The sequence below is a fragment of the Malaya genurostris genome, chromosome 1, assembly GCF_030247185.1.
Source record: "Malaya genurostris strain Urasoe2022 chromosome 1, Malgen_1.1, whole genome shotgun sequence".
NCBI lineage: Eukaryota > Metazoa > Arthropoda > Insecta > Diptera > Culicidae > Malaya > Malaya genurostris.
This window is the reverse complement of record NC_080570.1, coordinates 149405771-149426607: the sequence shown is the minus strand read 5'-3', so window position 1 is coordinate 149426607 and position 20837 is coordinate 149405771.

The window sequence follows — 20837 nt, the reverse complement described above, 5'->3', positions numbered from 1 at the left end:
TTTCTTCCTACCGCTTTATCTCTCTATCTTCTATCTTCTATCTTCTATCTTCTATCTTCTATCTTCTATCTTCTATCTTCTATCTTCTATCTTCTATCTTCTATCTTCTATCTTCTATCTTCTATCTTCTATCTTCTATCTTCTATCTTCTATCTTCTATCTTCTATCTTCTATCTTCTATCTTCTATCTTCTATCTTCTATCTTCTATCTTCTATCTTCTATCTTCTATCTTCTATCTTCTATCTTCTATCTTCTATCTTCTATCTTCTATCTTCTATCTTCTATCTTCTATCTTCTATCTTCTATCTTCTATCTTCTATCTTCTATCTTCTATCTTCTATCTTCTATCTTCTATCTTCTATCTTCTATCTTCTATCTTCTATCTTCTATCTTCTATCTTCTATCTTCTATCTTCTATCTTCTATCTTCTATCTTCTATCTTCTATCTTCTATCTTCTATCTTCTATCTTCTATCTTCTATCTTCTATCTTCTATCTTCTATCTTCTATCTTCTATCTTCTATCTTCTATCTTCTATCTTCTATCTTCTATCTTCTATCTTCTATCTTCTATCTTCTATCTTCTATCTTCTATCTTCTATCTTCTATCTTCTATCTTCTATCTTCTATCTTCTATCTTCTATCTTCTATCTTCTATCTTCTATCTTCTATCTTCTATCTTCTATCTTCTATCTTCTATCTTCTATCTTCTATCTTCTATCTTCTATCTTCTATCTTCTATCTTCTATCTTCTATCTTCTATCTTCTATCTTCTATCTTCTATCTTCTATCTTCTATCTTCTATCTTCTATCTTCTATCTTCTATCTTCTATCTTCTATCTTCTATCTTCTATCTTCTATCTTCTATCTTCTATCTTCTATCTTCTATCTTCTATCTTCTATCTTCTATCTTCTATCTTCTATCTTCTATCTTCTATCTTCTATCTTCTATCTTCTATCTTCTATCTTCTATCTTCTATCTTCTATCTTCTATCTTCTATCTTCTATCTTCTATCTTCTATCTTCTATCTTCTATCTTCTATCTTCTATCTTCTATCTTCTATCTTCTATCTTCTATCTTCTATCTTCTATCTTCTATCTTCTATCTTCTATCTTCTATCTTCTATCTTCTATCTTCTATCTTCTATCTTCTATCTTCTATCTTCTATCTTCTATCTTCTATCTTCTATCTTCTATCTTCTATCTTCTATCTTCTATCTTCTATCTTCTATCTTCTATCTTCTATCTTCTATCTTCTATCTTCTATCTTCTATCTTCTATCTTCTATCTTCTATCTTCTATCTTCTATCTTCTATCTTCTATCTTCTATCTTCTATCTTCTATCTTCTATCTTCTATCTTCTATCTTCTATCTTCTATCTTCTATCTTCTATCTTCTATCTTCTATCTTCTATCTTCTATCTTCTATCTTCTATCTTCTATCTTCTATCTTCTATCTTCTATCTTCTATCTTCTATCTTCTATCTTCTATCTTCTATCTTCTATCTTCTATCTTCTATCTTCTATCTTCTATCTTCTATCTTCTATCTTCTATCTTCTATCTTCTATCTTCTATCTTCTATCTTCTATCTTCTATCTTCTATCTTCTATCTTCTATCTTCTATCTTCTATCTTCTATCTTCTATCTTCTATCTTCTATCTTCTATCTTCTATCTTCTATCTTCTATCTTCTATCTTCTATCTTCTATCTTCTATCTTCTATCTTCTATCTTCTATCTTCTATCTTCTATCTTCTATCTTCTATCTTCTATCTTCTATCTTCTATCTTCTATCTTCTATCTTCTATCTTCTATCTTCTATCTTCTATCTTCTATCTTCTATCTTCTATCTTCTATCTTCTATCTTCTATCTTCTATCTTCTATCTTCTATCTTCTATCTTCTATCTTCTATCTTCTATCTTCTATCTTCTATCTTCTATCTTCTATCTTCTATCTTCTATCTTCTATCTTCTATCTTCTATCTTCTATCTTCTATCTTCTATCTTCTATCTTCTATCTTCTATCTTCTATCTTCTATCTTCTATCTTCTATCTTCTATCTTCTATCTTCTATCTTCTATCTTCTATCTTCTATCTTCTATCTTCTATCTTCTATCTTCTATCTTCTATCTTCTATCTTCTATCTTCTATCTTCTATCTTCTATCTTCTATCTTCTATCTTCTATCTTCTATCTTCTATCTTCTATCTTCTATCTTCTATCTTCTATCTTCTATCTTCTATCTTCTATCTTCTATCTTCTATCTTCTATCTTCTATCTTCTATCTTCTATCTTCTATCTTCTATCTTCTATCTTCTATCTTCTATCTTCTATCTTCTATCTTCTATCTTCTATCTTCTATCTTCTATCTTCTATCTTCTATCTTCTATCTTCTATCTTCTATCTTCTATCTTCTATCTTCTATCTTCTATCTTCTATCTTCTATCTTCTATCTTCTATCTTCTATCTTCTATCTTCTATCTTCTATCTTCTATCTTCTATCTTCTATCTTCTATCTTCTATCTTCTATCTTCTATCTTCTATCTTCTATCTTCTATCTTCTATCTTCTATCTTCTATCTTCTATCTTCTATCTTCTATCTTCTATCTTCTATCTTCTATCTTCTATCTTCTATCTTCTATCTTCTATCTTCTATCTTCTATCTTCTATCTTCTATCTTCTATCTTCTATCTTCTATCTTCTATCTTCTATCTTCTATCTTCTATCTTCTATCTTCTATCTTCTATCTTCTATCTTCTATCTTCTATCTTCTATCTTCTATCTTCTATCTTCTATCTTCTATCTTCTATCTTCTATCTTCTATCTTCTATCTTCTATCTTCTATCTTCTATCTTCTATCTTCTATCTTCTATCTTCTATCTTCTATCTTCTATCTTCTATCTTCTATCTTCTATCTTCTATCTTCTATCTTCTATCTTCTATCTTCTATCTTCTATCTTCTATCTTCTATCTTCTATCTTCTATCTTCTATCTTCTATCTTCTATCTTCTATCTTCTATCTTCTATCTTCTATCTTCTATCTTCTATCTTCTATCTTCTATCTTCTATCTTCTATCTTCTATCTTCTATCTTCTATCTTCTATCTTCTATCTTCTATCTTCTATCTTCTATCTTCTATCTTCTATCTTCTATCTTCTATCTTCTATCTTCTATCTTCTATCTTCTATCTTCTATCTTCTATCTTCTATCTTCTATCTTCTATCTTCTATCTTCTATCTTCTATCTTCTATCTTCTATCTTCTATCTTCTATCTTCTATCTTCTATCTTCTATCTTCTATCTTCTATCTTCTATCTTCTATCTTCTATCTTCTATCTTCTATCTTCTATCTTCTATCTTCTATCTTCTATCTTCTATCTTCTATCTTCTATCTTCTATCTTCTATCTTCTATCTTCTATCTTCTATCTTCTATCTTCTATCTTCTATCTTCTATCTTCTATCTTCTATCTTCTATCTTCTATCTTCTATCTTCTATCTTCTATCTTCTATCTTCTATCTTCTATCTTCTATCTTCTATCTTCTATCTTCTATCTTCTATCTTCTATCTTCTATCTTCTATCTTCTATCTTCTATCTTCTATCTTCTATCTTCTATCTTCTATCTTCTATCTTCTATCTTCTATCTTCTATCTTCTATCTTCTATCTTCTATCTTCTATCTTCTATCTTCTATCTTCTATCTTCTATCTTCTATCTTCTATCTTCTATCTTCTATCTTCTATCTTCTATCTTCTATCTTCTATCTTCTATCTTCTATCTTCTATCTTCTATCTTCTATCTTCTATCTTCTATCTTCTATCTTCTATCTTCTATCTTCTATCTTCTATCTTCTATCTTCTATCTTCTATCTTCTATCTTCTATCTTCTATCTTCTATCTTCTATCTTCTATCTTCTATCTTCTATCTTCTATCTTCTATCTTCTATCTTCTATCTTCTATCTTCTATCTTCTATCTTCTATCTTCTATCTTCTATCTTCTATCTTCTATCTTCTATCTTCTATCTTCTATCTTCTATCTTCTATCTTCTATCTTCTATCTTCTATCTTCTATCTTCTATCTTCTATCTTCTATCTTCTATCTTCTATCTTCTATCTTCTATCTTCTATCTTCTATCTTCTATCTTCTATCTTCTATCTTCTATCTTCTATCTTCTATCTTCTATCTTCTATCTTCTATCTTCTATCTTCTATCTTCTATCTTCTATCTTCTATCTTCTATCTTCTATCTTCTATCTTCTATCTTCTATCTTCTATCTTCTATCTTCTATCTTCTATCTTCTATCTTCTATCTTCTATCTTCTATCTTCTATCTTCTATCTTCTATCTTCTATCTTCTATCTTCTATCTTCTATCTTCTATCTTCTATCTTCTATCTTCTATCTTCTATCTTCTATCTTCTATCTTCTATCTTCTATCTTCTATCTTCTATCTTCTATCTTCTATCTTCTATCTTCTATCTTCTATCTTCTATCTTCTATCTTCTATCTTCTATCTTCTATCTTCTATCTTCTATCTTCTATCTTCTATCTTCTATCTTCTATCTTCTATCTTCTATCTTCTATCTTCTATCTTCTATCTTCTATCTTCTATCTTCTATCTTCTATCTTCTATCTTCTATCTTCTATCTTCTATCTTCTATCTTCTATCTTCTATCTTCTATCTTCTATCTTCTATCTTCTATCTTCTATCTTCTATCTTCTATCTTCTATCTTCTATCTTCTATCTTCTATCTTCTATCTTCTATCTTCTATCTTCTATCTTCTATCTTCTATCTTCTATCTTCTATCTTCTATCTTCTATCTTCTATCTTCTATCTTCTATCTTATATCTTCTATCTTCTATCTTCTATCTTCTATCTTCTATCTTCTATCTTCTATCTTGCCCTACTTCACATTTTCTAAACTTACTCTATATTATCCGTATTCAACATTTAATTTTCTTCGATCAAACTGAATTCTGAGCCAGCCGCAAGTTCCCAGTTTTATTCTTAAATTTAGTTTCAGTTTGCTGAATCCTGGTCCAGAGTTCAGGTTCTGGTGTAGATAAACAAATTATAAATCACAAATCAGTTCATTTAAGAACCATAAAACCGTTTCTAAAGAACTATGCAAAGTTTGTTTTCACTGAATATGCACGGAACGACCGAAATCAGCTCTGCTCCTAATTCGTATTACTGTTTTTGAATTAGTTGATTTTAACAACAAAATTTCCAAAATAACTATAAAATTAGTTAAAATTTAGAATTTACTGTGCTGAAAAAAACTCTTATTTTTAGAGAATGTGTTTAGTTGGCGAATATTCTGGACACAAACCAGCAATATTTCGATCCAACACGAAATTCTCATTGACAACTAATTTCGTTATTAAAATCAGAAACTTTGATTCTATTTATCTATCACCGTCATTACTGAAGGACAGTAGTGTCAAAGCAAAACAATCCATTAAAAAGCTAAAAGGGACAGTCTTGTTGAAACTGCTCGCAAATTGTTTAGATGTTTTTCGCATGTGTTACGATATATCCCTATATAAATTTCTAAACCGATATGTAAAAATTACGTAAACTGTTAGTGGAAAGTGTATTTATTCAGAATGTGTGCGCAGTTGAAGCGATTGTGGGTAATAATGTTTTTACGGGAAACAGTGAAGTGAGTTTCGAATGTTGCACTCTAATTGTATACGTCAAATGATGTTTTTTTGTATCTTCTCATTCCGGGCTACGCCGTCCGGTGTACTACTTGTATTCGGTTTTGTTTTCCGAGTGCTCAAAGTTTTCAGTGAGAGAGTCGATTTCGCGAAGTCGAATGAAGAAAACAGCGATTTAGAAGTAAAATTTTTCAAAAAGAAGTTTATGTTTCGCTTATGTCTTTTTCTCCAATACAACATCGTATTTATACCTGCAAATATAGAAAAGATAACCGTGACTGAATTTTTTTTCGGTAGTAGTGTGCCATCTAGTGGCTAGTAGTCATTACGGTGTTAACGAGCGCCATATAGCTGCTAATTGCAAAAACCAATTCAACCATTTATGTTGGTTGAAAACAACGTTTTATTTCTCTAATTCAACTAAAAAATTAGTTGAATGAATATGAAGCGTGCCTTAGCTAAAAAAAGACAGCACGTTTAATTGGTTAATTCAACTAAAAAAAATAGCAATTTCAACAAATATTTTATTATTATTAAGAGAATCAGAATTAAAAAATCTAAATTAGCAAAAGTAAGATTTTTTTAGTTGTCTCAAAAAATAACTAACTAAAATCAGAAAATCAACTAATTTTTTCGCCAAAATGCTAATTTCGGTCTTTCCGTGTGTAAATCTACTAGAAGGAGGAATAAACTATGACATTGTTTGTTGTATTTTTTACGCTCGTTTTATCAGCGTTATTTGTTGTTAATAAGTCTTATTTTAGTATAGACTCTTCGTTACAATTCTGGGAACGTACTGTGATACAGATTGCAAAATTCACACAATCAACGTCTGTTTTATTCGCATTCAAGTGCTCCAGTTATGTCTCTGACATTACCCATTCGCCATTTTTGTTCCTTCATTTCGAGCGTGGATTAAAAACATCTTTATTTTGTTACCGAATCTTCAATTATCATGTTGTTTCTATTATTTAGTAGAGACTACTGCAGTGTAAATTCAATTTAAAAATATCGATTTGTTCCTGAGACAGGGTTTTTAGGTTGTAACACAAAACCGGTACCCATGTGGGGTACCAAAAACCTAAATAACTAAAACCCTTACTATCAGTTGACAATCAGAACACAATTACATAGTTTCGTTTCTTTCGGCACGTTAGTAAAGACATGGTACTTTTGTGCAAGAAGTGTTTTTCGAATAGTATAAACTTATGGGTTTATGTTGAACCCTTAGGTGGCGTTAGCGGTTCAACATAAACAGCTAATGCACTGATAAGTCGAAGGCGAAGCGTAAAAAATGAAAGTCTAATATTTATAGTCGAACAGAGGATTTCTGACGCAACTTATTCTGGCGGGTTTTGGAAAATGCTTCACAGTACTACAGAAACAAACGGTTCTTTCTTTAGGAATGGGAACCAAAAACGTTTTAAAAACTATTACAGTTGGATACGTAACGAATATTTCGTCGTATATTTTTAGGAAAGATGGCTTTTTGATCAAACGTTTCTTTTCAAAATATTTAAATTTTCCATCTGAGGCCGACGTTTCGAAGAAATAACCAATCTAATTGCTACTTACAGAAAAATATTTTTAATCCATAGTTTTGCCCTGTCTGTCTCTCTTTTTCTCTCTCTCAAAAAAAAACCACTGTTCACAAAAAAGGCGTGACCTTTCTTGCAACTTGAATGTTCGCGTGGAACTTTCGGTAACTCAAAAATGCATTCCTCTTGGACAGTTGATAGTAAGGAAGAGTGTTCGGTTACCGGTACCCTTTTCTTTTTAGCTCATAACTTCTAACTTAGTGCACATTATGCGGACATCTATACATCAATGGAAAGCTAATGTCCCTGGCTAACAACTGATTAAGAAACTGAGTTGATTCATTTGATTAAAAAAAAAATGTTATTAATTTAGTAAAGCGATTAGTTTTGACCATTTTAATAAAAGTGTTCGGTTACCAGCACCACAAGAAAAATATAAGCAAAGACTGCAGCTATTTAAAGAAAAAACAGAATTTATTTTTTTTTTTGGAAACGTTTTTCACAAAAGTCTTCATTGTCTGATTGTTACTTCGCCTTGGCTCTCTTGGTCGAATATTTGGACGGTGGCGCCTTTGGTAATAATTTGGCCGGTCTTCAACGTTTTTTTATCTCGACAGAAGCCTGCATATCACTGACAATTTTTCACGATTTGTCGAAAAAAATGGGGTGCCGGTAACCGAAATTGGTAGACATTTTGAAAATGACAAAAAAAATCTTTGGTTGCGAAAATTTTACTAGCATCCGGTATTAAATCACGAAATAGATCTATTTCACCTAAATATTCAATCCATTCACCTTTCCGGTTGATGCTCTTCAATTCATGATACTCTAAAAAGAGTTAGAAAAAACCTTCTGTGTTGATATTCACGTAATTAAAAGTTATTTTGAACGCAGAAAAAAGTACAAGAGACTGTTTGCTTCGCAATTTGGCACAAAAAAAAGTACTGCTATTACACACACATGACATTTTTCAGATTGACGCTATCTGCTTTCTGTCGAAAGGCACCCCATGCCGGCAACTGAACACCTTCCCCTACAAAACAAGTTCCACGTGAACTTTGAAGTGTGCGTAAAAACAACATAGAAAACTGGCAGCTCGAGCCAAATCAATTATTTTTTCAATCCGAACTTTTGCTTTCAAAATCACACTCGTTTTAGCGATTGGTTAAATACACACGACGAATTTCGCGCTAAATCGTATTCAGAGTTGACAGCACCGTCTCAGGTTTTAATAAAACTATAAAAAAACTTTGTCACATAAAAAAAACACTTTGCATACTTTGTTTTTCCTAAAATGATCTGGACTGTCTTTTGAAAAGGACCAAACTTTTGGCATTAAAAATGCCTTACTCTTCACTATATGGGGCCGGGTGTCAATTAAAAGTTCAAAAATAGTCGCGTAACTTTTTTGTGTTATAATTTTGAACGTTAATAACTCGGTCATTTGTTGATGGATTGTTATAATTTAACAACCAATCGATTCGGAAACTTTTAACTTAAACATGTATGACGACGTCTTTTCAGTATTTTAATAGCATACTATTGAAAAAATGGTTGGAATCGACCTATGTTTTCATCCACCAATCCCTGTTGTACAAAATGACGTCAACTTCTTGTTCGGCATAGGAGGCTTTGCGTCATACATAAAAAACACCGTATCGTTATGCGTAGTATGAAGAGAAATCTATAAATATAGGCTGCACAATATTTCTTTGCCTAGTTGATGTTTGACTGTGAATGAAACAAGTAGCTTGTCCAGTGAGCTGATGACTGGATTATCACTTTTGCATTATGAAATTTCCTGTTGTCTGTGCAACACCGTGTTCGCTTGAGTATCTTATATATCATCTAGCTATTGAAAACCCGAATCAGCGTGGTTACCGATTCTTTTGAAATATCCCATGTATTTAGTAAATTTTTGGTCGATTTTGCTATTAAAAATGCCTTACACTTCGCTTCCCGAGGCTGGGTGTCAATTTAAAACATGCAAAACTAATCGCGTAACATTTGTAACAATTGCATACCATTGAAAAATTGGTTTGAATTGAGTATTTTATTTTGGTTCTCTGGTAACTATCAGGCCAATTTAGAATTATCGGCGATAGATTTTTCGGATCTAATTTGCAGCGCTTGTTCCTCGATGATTTGTTAATGGATTTTCCTAATTTAAATGATTCCAAAGCTTCAATATTGTAAGATTAAAAATGTTTTAATTTGTCAACGGATCGGTTTGCATACTTAAATCTCCATTCCCATACGAACAAAACGTGACAATGTGACTGAACAAGTTGTTGTCCCACCAGGAATTAAACACTTCAAAAGATTCAAAATAAATTCTGAAACTTATCTTAAAGCGGCCTCCTCGGTTTAGTACACGGAACGACCGAAATTAGCTCTGCGCCTAATTCGTATTACTGTTTTTGAATTAGTTGATTTTAACAACAAAATTTCCAAAATAACTATAAAATTAGTTAAAATTGAGAATTTACTTTGCTGAAAAAAACTCTTATTTTTAGAGAATGTGTTTAGTTGGCGAATATTCTGGACACAAACCAGCAATATTTCAATCCAGTACGAAATTCTCATTGACAACAAATTTTGTTATTAAAATCAGAAAATTTGTTTCTATTTATCTATCACTGTCATTACTGAAGGACAGCACAAAGAAAACAGAAATGAAATTGGTTTTATTAACAAGTTTATTAGCCAAAAACTCATGAGAAGTGTCAAAGCAAAGCAATCCATTAAAAAGCTAAAAGGGACAGTCTTGTTGAAACTGCTTGCAAATTGTTTAGATGTTTTTCGCATGTGTTACGATATAGCCATATATAAATTACTAAACCGATATGTGAAAATGACGTAAAGTGTTAGTGGAAATTGTATTTATTCAGAATTTGTGTGCATTTAAAGCGATTGTGCGTAATAATGTTTTTACGGGGAACAGTGAAGTGAGTTTCGAATATTGCACTCTAATTGTATATGATGTTTTTGTTTTCCGAGTGCTCAAAGTTTTCAGTGAGATAGTCAATTTCGCGAAGTCTAATGAAGAAAAATTTTCAGAAAGAAGTTTATGTTTCGTTTATGTCTTTTTCTCCAATACAACATCGTATTTATACCTGCCAATATAGAAGAGATAATCGTGACTGAAATTTTTTTCGGTAGTCGTGTGCCATCTAGTGGCTAGTAGTCATTACGGTGTTAACGTTTTTTCGGTGACAGAGCGCCATATAGCTGCAAATGACAGAAACCAATTCAACCATTTATGTTGGTTGAAAACAACGTTTTATTTCTCAAATTCAACTAAAAAATTAGTTGAATGGATATGAAGCGTGCCTTAGCTAATAAATGGCAGTACGTTTAATTGGTGAATTCAACTAAAAAAAATAGCCATTTCAACAAATATTTTATTATTATTAAGGGAATTAGAATTAAAAAATCTAAATTAGCAAAAGTAAGATTTTTTTAGTTGTCTCAAAAAATAACTAACTAAAATCAGAAAATCAACTAATTTTTTCGCCAAAATGCTGATTTCGGTCTTTCCGTGTAGTATAAATGAGTTCCACAGGCTCACATATACAGTACAATTAGATGCAATATCATATAGCATCAAAGATAAACTCAAGGTAAGCTGAGCTGCGATTTTACATGTATCGTTTGAATAGGAATCCTCGTAGAATTTGGTTAACCGCCAGTTTTAGTTCAATTATTATTTGCTTCAAAACAAGAAGCGTCTGTTGGCTACACGCGTTGTAACTATGACAATGTTCATTCATGTGTTAATAACATCAAGTTACAATATGAACAAAATTTCGGAATTTTGTTGCGTATCCATTCCGTATATTTCTAATATACCGAAGCGAAAATCAATGTAAGTAACTAAATATTTTATGCGGACTGTTTCACGTGTTTTCTTCCTCGTATTGTTGCCATATTATTTACCGACACTTTCCGAAGATTATCGACGATTTTCAAGGATTAATAAAATTACACCATTACTGAGATTACTGGTATAACATTCTCTTGGATCGATTAACTGTTTATAACATTAATAAGTCCACCCATTGAACGACAATTATTAGGTTAAAATTGGGGGTAAATAAACGATATAAATCAAATCAAATTAATAAGTTTGTACGTTTCTCGAAAATTATCATCATAAAATAAAATAGTTTCATTTGTTCAGGTTTGAATCTTTAGGTTGTTTGTATCTAAAACTGAGCTTTCAAGTAACTTTGAAGTGTAGTGAAGTTTAGTGTATCATCATCATTATCATCTTTATTTTTGTATTTATCATGAAGACCCTAGAAACGTTTCATTTTTAATGTTATTGTGCTCGGTCGTGTCTTGAATACAACCCTCTAATTTTTTTACCTATGTTTTCAAATGGATGTAATCGAAAACTGCAACGAAACTACAAAAAAGTGTCTTTCACAACATTAGTCAAGCGATTGCATAGAACCATGCAAAAAATTGATTCCTACACTCAGAGATGGCATTTCACCAGAGTGATACACGCTAGAGTCAGATTTTTGCCACACCGAGGATGCAAAAGACGAAGCACCGCACAAAGAGGAAAGCGCTCTTCTTTTCAGTGTCGAATAGACAGCATTTGAGTGTGTGCTTGTGGTTAAAGCAGCTGGCGCGAGTGAAACACATACTCTTCGCATGAATCGCTCACACGCGCTCTCGTCTAAATACACCCAAGTGACCACTGGCGCGTGATGGTGAGCGAACACTTCTGTGAACTTCAATTAGTAGAGAGTAGATCTGGCCTATGAAAAATTTGCAAGGAAAACCGAAAATTTTACGATAAATTGTTTTATTTTGCTGATTTTGCGTGTCCACGCTTCATCTACGAAAACCATACAGCAGAGTGCTCACCGGCGTGTACACCTCTGTGAAAGTATCTGCATCCACCTCAGAGAATTTATTAGCTAATGCTCTAGCACTTTGGTGCGATTCAGTGGAAGAGGTAAAAGGAAATAAACAAACGCACGCATGATGCGTGCACACTTACACAACAGTGGGGTATAAATGTGAAAGAGAAGAGCTCTCGTTGAAGTTGTCAGTGCGAGGGGAGAAATTTTGCTTGCTCTTCGTCACACAGAGGAGATAGACATCTCTGCCTACACTGAAAAAAATCAATTTTGAAAATTTAAAATCGATTTGCATAAAAAAAACGCTTTTGATTTGAATGAAATTTTGTTACAAGAAAGGTGATTGTGTTTCCTACCTACAGTCAAAAATTCAAGTTGAACACTTTCAAGGAAAAAAACTTTTCTAAGTATATTTTAATTAATTAAGAATTCTTTTGAAAAGAGTTTAAAAGTCTAACGAAAGATCTGTCACTAAACAAATATTGCACTATTACTTCCCTATTTTCATGTTTAGCTCTGTGGAAGGATCGGGAAAACAAATAACCACCACAACATTATGTATTGAATTTTACTCAAATATTTAAACAATTTCATATCAGGTGTACAACTTTGCTTCCACCGTTTTCCGATAGGTGGCTGTACCGGCTGAAGGTGGTTAAAATACATAGATGATAATGCCTTTAAAGTGAGTGTGCACAGTGCCTAACGAATTGTCATCGCCGTTTCAGTGACAGTTGTTCTTGTTTTCGTATTATTTACGCTCGAAAATGTCTGTTTATGTGCCCAACTCGCGCCATTTGCGGGAAGTTTTACTTTTCTGTTACAATTCGAAAAAAATGCAACTGGAGCGCATCGAATGCTTTCAGAAACTTACGGTGATGCTGCTCTGAGTAAAAGAACGTGTCGGGAGTGGTTTCAACGTTTTAAAATTGGTGATTTCGATGTCGAAGACAAACATGGTGGTGGAAGAGAAAAAATCTTCAAAGATGAATAACAATTTACTACGAGCTCCTAAAACCGGGTGAAACCATCACAGGAGATCGCTACAGAACGCAACTGATGCGCCTTAATCGTGCGCTAAAAAAAAAGCGGCCACAGTATCAAGAGCGACATGGCAAAGTCATACTCCAACACGACAATGCTCGGCCTCACGTCGCAAAAGTGGTCAAAAAGTACCTGGAAACGTTGAAATGGGAAGTCTTGCCCCACCCGCCGTATTCCCCAGATGTCGCCCCTTCTGACTTCCACCTATTCCGTTCGATGGCACACGGCCTGGCAGATCAACATTTTCAATCCTTCGAAGAGTTGGAAAAATGGATTGCTTCATGAATAGCGTCAAAAAAGGACTCCTTTTTTCGAGCCGGGATCCGAAAATTGCCGGAAAGATGGGAGAAAGTTGTCGCTAGCGACGGACAATACTTTGAATAATACATCTGTGAGCACTTTTTCGCAATAAAGCTTTAAATTTTAAAAAAAAAACGGCGGAAGCAAAGTTGTACTTTTAATATATAATATTTGTCCTAAAGCTATCTAAATCTAGAATTAGAATACCTTTTCGTCTCAACTTTGCCACCAGGAATAGGCACAATACTGTGGAATTTCTGTGTTTTCGAACAAAAACTTTAAGGCGATTTGCAAAAAAAAAGAACATTTTTTGATTTAGTTTAAATATTGTTACAAGATATGTTCAGTGGATATGTAGCAGAAATTTAATTTCATAATATTTTGATCAGTTCGTTCAACCGCCCAGTTATAAACTCTCGGAGGGTTGTGATGGTATTTTCACAGTCACGAGCAAGACTGGCTCTTTTTTGCCGTTCGTTTGAGAATTCTGCGCTTAATTCATACTTTGACTGGAATCCTGCGGCAGGATTGTGAAGTTTTTTTTTATTTTCGTATTGTTCTGCTGCTCCATCAGACATAAAACAAATTTTAGAAAAGATACCATACCTTGTAACAATATTTCATCTGAATCAAAAAAAAAATTTTTTCTGCAAATCGACTTGGATTTTTTTCCCATGTTTTTATTCGAAAACTTGACTACTTTCATAAAAAAATCACTCATACAACACTTTTCTGTATGACTTCTTCGTTTTCGACCACAGCCATTTGAAAAATAAATGGGTAAAAAATGTTTGGCCTTTTTCAAAAGACAGTCTACTTCACTTTTTGAAAAACAAAATGTTTGTTTTTGTGACAAAGTCAACAGTAAGTTTCATTAAAATCTGCCAACATTTGTATGATTTAGCGCGAAATTCGTCACATGCGTCCATGTGAATAAACATGAAAGTATTAGTCGTGCAAACAGCTTAAATAGAATAGAACATAATTTCAAAGTTTTCGAGATACTGTTCTTTGAATTTACTTGCACCGTATCATTCCTTTGAAGATCATAAACTTTGAAGCGCGTTTTCTGAAAATCTCGGCCGTTCACACGATAACAATAAAACTAGCGGCTCAATCGACAAGATTTTTCATTTATTTTGTGAAATGTTTTAAAGAGAATTGCGGGGAACTCTAATATGTATGGAACAAACTTGAGTATCAATTTGATACAGCAGTTTCTCTTTTTCTGTACCATTTAATTCCACTATTTCACTGTCACGTTATTACACTTTCACAAAGTCACTATACTTTTATGAAGCATAACAAACGTTACAATACAGATACGCGTATTTCGGAATGTTACTTACATCCTTCTTCAGTGTATCGGTTTTATAAGTTTGTTTGAAAGAATGCTGTAATGCTGCTCCTTTTATACGAAATGTCTTATTGTCAACGGGTAAAAACGGGAAGAAACAGGTAGTAACAGACGGGTAGGACGGTAGTTTGATTGTCAGCGGAGGGCAACAAACTGAAGAAGTGGGTTATTAAGGGATTAAGTATTACCTGAATCTATTTGTATCTTATGTGTCGGTAATAGCTTGAATAGCCAGGAGGGCTTATTTCCTTGGTCACGATTCAATAAAGAAATGGAGTTATTTTTGAAGATTTCTAAACTTTCAGCTGTGTCTAATTTCCATGGATTGGAAATTTGTCTTATGATTTTTATGTGGTTGGTAGTGAGTTCATGATCTTCAGAAAAGGCATGTTCAGCTACTTTTGACTTGAAATGATGTGGTAGTCCTTTCTCTAATTCTTTAGATGCTTTCGCTATTTCAGCGACGTGCTCTTTGAAACGGATGTCTAGAGTTCTCTTTGTTTGTCCAATATATATTTTATCACAATGAGAACACGAGTTTTTGTATACCCCAGATTTTTTCAAATTATCCGTAGGATCTTTTGTAGAACCTAGTAAATTTTTCAATTGACAGTTCATGCTGTTGAATACTAAATCCAAACCAAATTTATTTAGTTTTGATTTCAAAGGATGTGCAATGTTTGGATTGAAGTCTACCGATATTCTTTTTAAATTTTCCGATGGGGGAGACAGAGTTGTAAGTGATTGTTTTTTCAACAATTTTAATTTTTTGTCGAGGACTGTTTGAATTGAACGCTCCGGATATCCATTGAGCTTTCCAATTTCGAAAATAAAGTTTTTCTCTTTTATTGCAGCATCTCTCTTAAGGGGAAAGGTCAGCATTCTGTGAATCATATGGTGGAAAGCTGCCATTTTGTGTTGGTGGTAATGATTAGAAGTATTTGGTATGACCCGATCTGTGTTGGTTGGCTTCCTGTATATCTCGAAATTTAAGGTTTTTGCCTCTCTGATAATGAGGATATCTAAGAAAGGTAAACTGTTGTCTTTCTCCTCCTCATAGGTGAATTTAATGTTTTTATGTAAGTTATTAATCATTTGTAAGAAAGTTGATAAATCATTGCGTTTGATGATACAGAATATATCATCAACGTATCTCCACCAGCGATTAGGTAATAATCCCTGGTTTTTCAAAAGTTCTTCAAGATTTACCATAAACAATTCGCATAAAAACGGGGAGAGCGAATTACCCATTGGTGCCCCTTGTAACTGTTTATAAAATCCGCCTCTGAATTTGAAGTAATTTACATCCATACAAAGCCGAGTTAGGTTCAGATATGACCTTACTTTGCTTTTCCATAAATTGTTACTATGTTGTTGAAGTAACCAATCTTCTAATAGATTAATTGAGTTATTCACCGGGACACTTGGGAATAAGGCGGTTACATCGAATGACACCATTATTTCGTCTTCTTGAAGTTTTGAAGTTGACTCGTAGATTCTTGTGTGTTGGGGACTGATCTAATGAAAAATTTTTTTGGCATAGAATGGAATTTTTTTACTAGCCATTTGGCGATTTTTTGGGTAGGGGCTCCCACTGAAGAAATAATTTCCCTTATTTCGTTACCAGGTTTGTGAACCTTTGGTAGTCCTTTGATTTTGGGTAAAGAAGGGTTAGGAACTTTGAGGTGATTGAGGTTGATATCGAAGTTTGGATTACATTCAAGAAGAGTTTTATCCACTTTTTTGATAATTTCAGGAAGGGGATCGGTTCTTTGTTTCCTATAAGGACCGTCATTAATTTTTTGGGTTATCAAGTCGTCATAATCTTGTTTGTCCATAATAACTACTTTATTTCCCTTAACAGCCTTTACATAAAGAACAGGCTTTTCTCGCAATTGTTTCACTAGTTCTTTTTCATCAATGGTTTGCTGATTATTCAAAGAAGTACTTTTAATGACGTCAGCTACGATAGTTCTGGCGTCATTATTTTGAGGAAACGAAAGATCACAGTTATTTAAACCTGTTTCTATGTCTATAATAACTTGTTCAAGATTTACTTTTGAAGAAATTGCATAATTTAAACCAAGATTTAGAAGATTAGTTTGTTCATTGGAAAAATTTTGAGATCAACGATTTACAAGAAAATCCTCCAAAAATTGTACTGGAGGTTTTGGGGGACGGTCTGAAAGATTTTTGGAACGTAAATTTTCGAATTTCTTATGAAGAAGAATTCGTTTGCGTTCAGATTCACAATGTTCTGCAATTTTTACTTTGTTTAGAAAAGTTTCGAAGCCTTGGGAATATTGTTTCACTAGTTTCAAGTGCAGGTTATAGCATTCCAAAGTATGCTCTGAATGCTATACAATTTTTTAACCTTCTCTTTCAAAATTTCGTGTTGAATTTTAATTAGAATTTTTCTAGAATAAGATCTCCCACCCTTTACCTTACTGCATGTGGGAATTAATCCAAATCTACTGCATTTTTTTCAAAAACGCAAAAATAGCAATTTGATACGTTATTTGGAGTTCAACTTCGGAAGATGTTGTGTGAACGGGAAGTCAACTTGTTTAAAACCAGTCTCTGTATTCGTTCGTTATGTTCGCCATTTTGAATAGTTTCAATATATAAGAAATGGTTTTTGCCTTCGGCATCTTATAGCTTAACGCAGTGTGCCTTAATATATGTTATTGAATAAAAAAAAAGAAATGGTTTTCCTATCCCTCAAACGAACATCAACAGCTGCTCCAAAAGTTATTTTCCCTACCTTCTCAGTCATTTAGGGGTTATCCTATGTTTGTGCTTTGGGCACATAACCGTTTTTACTTTTCTTTACGTTTCGTCTTAGACTCGTCAGTGCAGAGCAGTTCAAATTGAACTGCTTAGTGCAAACTTAAACAGTTCAATTTGAACCGCTAAGCAGACGTAAAGTTAATGCTACTTGCAAAACACTTTTTCAATTGGCACCGAAGTGCCATGTCTTTTCTGACGTGCCGAACGAAAACGTCTTTTTCGACTAATACTGGCCGATTCAGGTATGGTCATTTAGGGGTTATCCTATGTTTGTGCTTTGGGCACGTCAGAAAAGACATGGCACTTCGGTGCCAATTGAAAAAGTGTTTTGCAAGTAGCATTAACTTTACGTCTGCTTAGCGGTTCAAATTGAACTGTTTAAGTTTGCACTAAGCAGTTCAATTTGAACTGCTCTGCATTGACGAGTCTAAGACGAAACGTAAAGAAAAGTACCTTCTCAGGTTTCTGTACAGTAAAATAATGAAAATGGACCATATGTTCTACCGTTTCATAGAGTGCCTCCTTAAAAGTACAAATCCTCGGTTTGAGGCTATGTCAAGTTGTTTGATGACAAAAAGAAACATGATTTCGATTATGGTATTGGTTCTACATTGATCATTGTTCAAGTGGGTAAAGTAGCCTAATCAGTTTGTCAGAAAATAATGTAATTCTCGATGACTAAAGATCGTAAAATAATAACCCAATTTTTCTGCTTATTCTATATTATTTTCTAATTGTCATTTGTTATTTTCGATCCTTTTTCAAAAGATGTCACTATTTTTAATTATTAAGCTTGTTTCTACTTCATTTCTTCTAGCTCCCTACCGGAACAACCGGACAGCGACTTATCACCGACAGTAAAAGGCTTTTAATTGTAAAACGCCATCATTACTCAAGCAGCGAGCAGTTTGACTGATTGGAAAGTTCGAAATTGGACAAATACGTACCTTCGTACGTATTCGAGTCCACTGAGAACCGATCAGCCATTTTTTCATGTGGAAAATCCTACACCATTTGCAAAGTGCCTGCAAATGTCATGTTCCGGGAGCGTGGAGAAAAGAAGAAGAAGCAGAAGCAACGTTCAGACAATTTCCGAAGCTGTTTGCCCCATTCATCAAGCTTTGAACAGCCAAAGGCTTCTCTGCAGCTGCGATAGCCCCATCGAACCCGTGCTTATGCATTATTAATACGCTTTTCTCTCTCTCTCTCCTTCTCTCTGGACGGTTGTGCTCTGCTGCATGTTACACCTTGCCCCCATCTTACCGATCCGATTTGTGTCCGTGATGTGTGAAGCCTCCAACAGCATTAGGCTCTGCACGGACCGATCTCGTGTTGGTTGGTTGGCGTTCCACAGTGGGCATGCTTCAAAGTTTAGCCAGTTGGAAGCAAAAGAGAGATACGCCCTCCACCCGCATACGGTCTTTTAGGTGTCGATAAAGGGGGGGAGGGGGGGGGGGGTGGCTAGGGCGGCCCTGGGAGTATGGAGCTGCTGCCCGTAGCAGCAGCCAACGAGAAACCTCGATTGCTAGCCAAGAGCGGAAGAAGAAAAATTTCATTTCGTCTTCGCCTCGTTCTTCATTCAGGCGGGACAATTTGCGGCGCTTTGCTTGATGCCTAGAAAGCTAGAAAGGGACCTCCGTCAGGAGGAAGTGAGAAGACAGAAAAAATATTCTCCCCTTTCCGTTGTGGCCTGACTTGTGCTCTCTTTCTGGTGCTACCGGGGTTTACGGATCCGAAAAGAAGATGTGCAACTCCGCTGCTGCTGCCTGCCTGCCTGCCTGCCTTTGACTGTGTTGGTGTGTACCTTGAAAAAGGCACCACTGGGACTCGTTGGATGCCCACTCGAGGCTCTCTCTCACTTGTTCGCAAGGTGCGAAAAGCTTTTCGGCTCATTCCTACCCAGCAAAAGGAAGACCAGAAAGCTCGGCTCCCGCCCGGTGCCCCGTGGTTTCGCGTTCGAGGAAAGAATCTGAGAAATGGCTGCTAGAGATAAGACCTGGCCAGTTTAGCTCGAGCAAACAACGACGAACGAAAAAAAAAATACACCGAGTGAAGAATGTTAAATGCATTTAGCGTATCTGCAAATGAAATATTTCAATTTATTTTCGTTCGCCATTTTACAATTTCTGCCTTTGAGCTATCAGACCGTGGCAGGAAAAAGGAAGAAGAAGAAAAAGAACAGGGAAAAAAAGCATCCAGCAATTTCCGTGCCAACCGAGAATCGCCACAGCCGCTATTTCGCCTGTCGCGCTTTTTGTCAGCACTTTTGCTCCGGAACGAACCTACCAGCGACTGATTCGCATAACTTTCCACTCACTTTTTTCCACATGAATTCCCGTCACCCACGCCACCTCACCGGATCAGGATTGGTTCGGTTCGGTTGGTTGGTCGGTTGAGTGGACCGGAAAAGGTACTCGTGGTGTGTGTACTACCACTAGTCGGTGCTTTATATAAAAAATTAATTATCTCACATTCATTTCCAACATTTTCCATACCTTCTCTAGTTGAGCTTTTTTTTCGTTCCACCCAATGGACACTAGTTTCCATTAGTAAGTGAATGGACGAAGCGGGTTTTTTTTTTTCGTTTTCGTTGTTGCTCCTCCTCGGATGGAAAAATAACCTACCTTCGAATCGTAGGTATAGTTGCCAATCGTCCGTTCGCACAATTAGTTGTCAGTTCCGTACCCGTACCCGTTCTCCGAGAGCTCTGAGTGACTAATTGAATTTCAAACGGTTTCATCCCGAGAATTTTCTATCGGGATGAGGTTGTCGAAAAGTTGGACTTTACCGATTTGGGTTTGGCGGCCGGTTTGCTTGCGTTGGCATTGGGAAATAATTGTTCAACTATTGCTGCTTATGGGGAGGGAAATTTTTCCAAAAACATAGATAGCTGCTCGATTCCCATCTGGGCGGCCCCCACAGAGGAAAGCTCCAGCGAGGAAGAAGAATTTATGGATTTCGAGTTTTGGTTTTTTTTTCTTCCTGAAAAGTTTGATTTACGATCGCTTCCAAAGTTCAATTGTAAATTATGAACGCATCGTGATGCAAATAATTTTTTGGTTTCATTTTTCCGCTTTTCGATAAGTCAATATATCCGATGCCACAACCCAACCCAGTGTCCCTAGTGTTGGGGTATATTTCAAATTCAAATGGTACTGCTAAAGATATCCCGAGTAAAGTCGAACATCAAAATGGGAACAAATCGAAATCTAGGTATGTTCTTGAAAAGACGATTATAAATAGTAACTTTTTAAGTAAAAGTTATCACAGGGG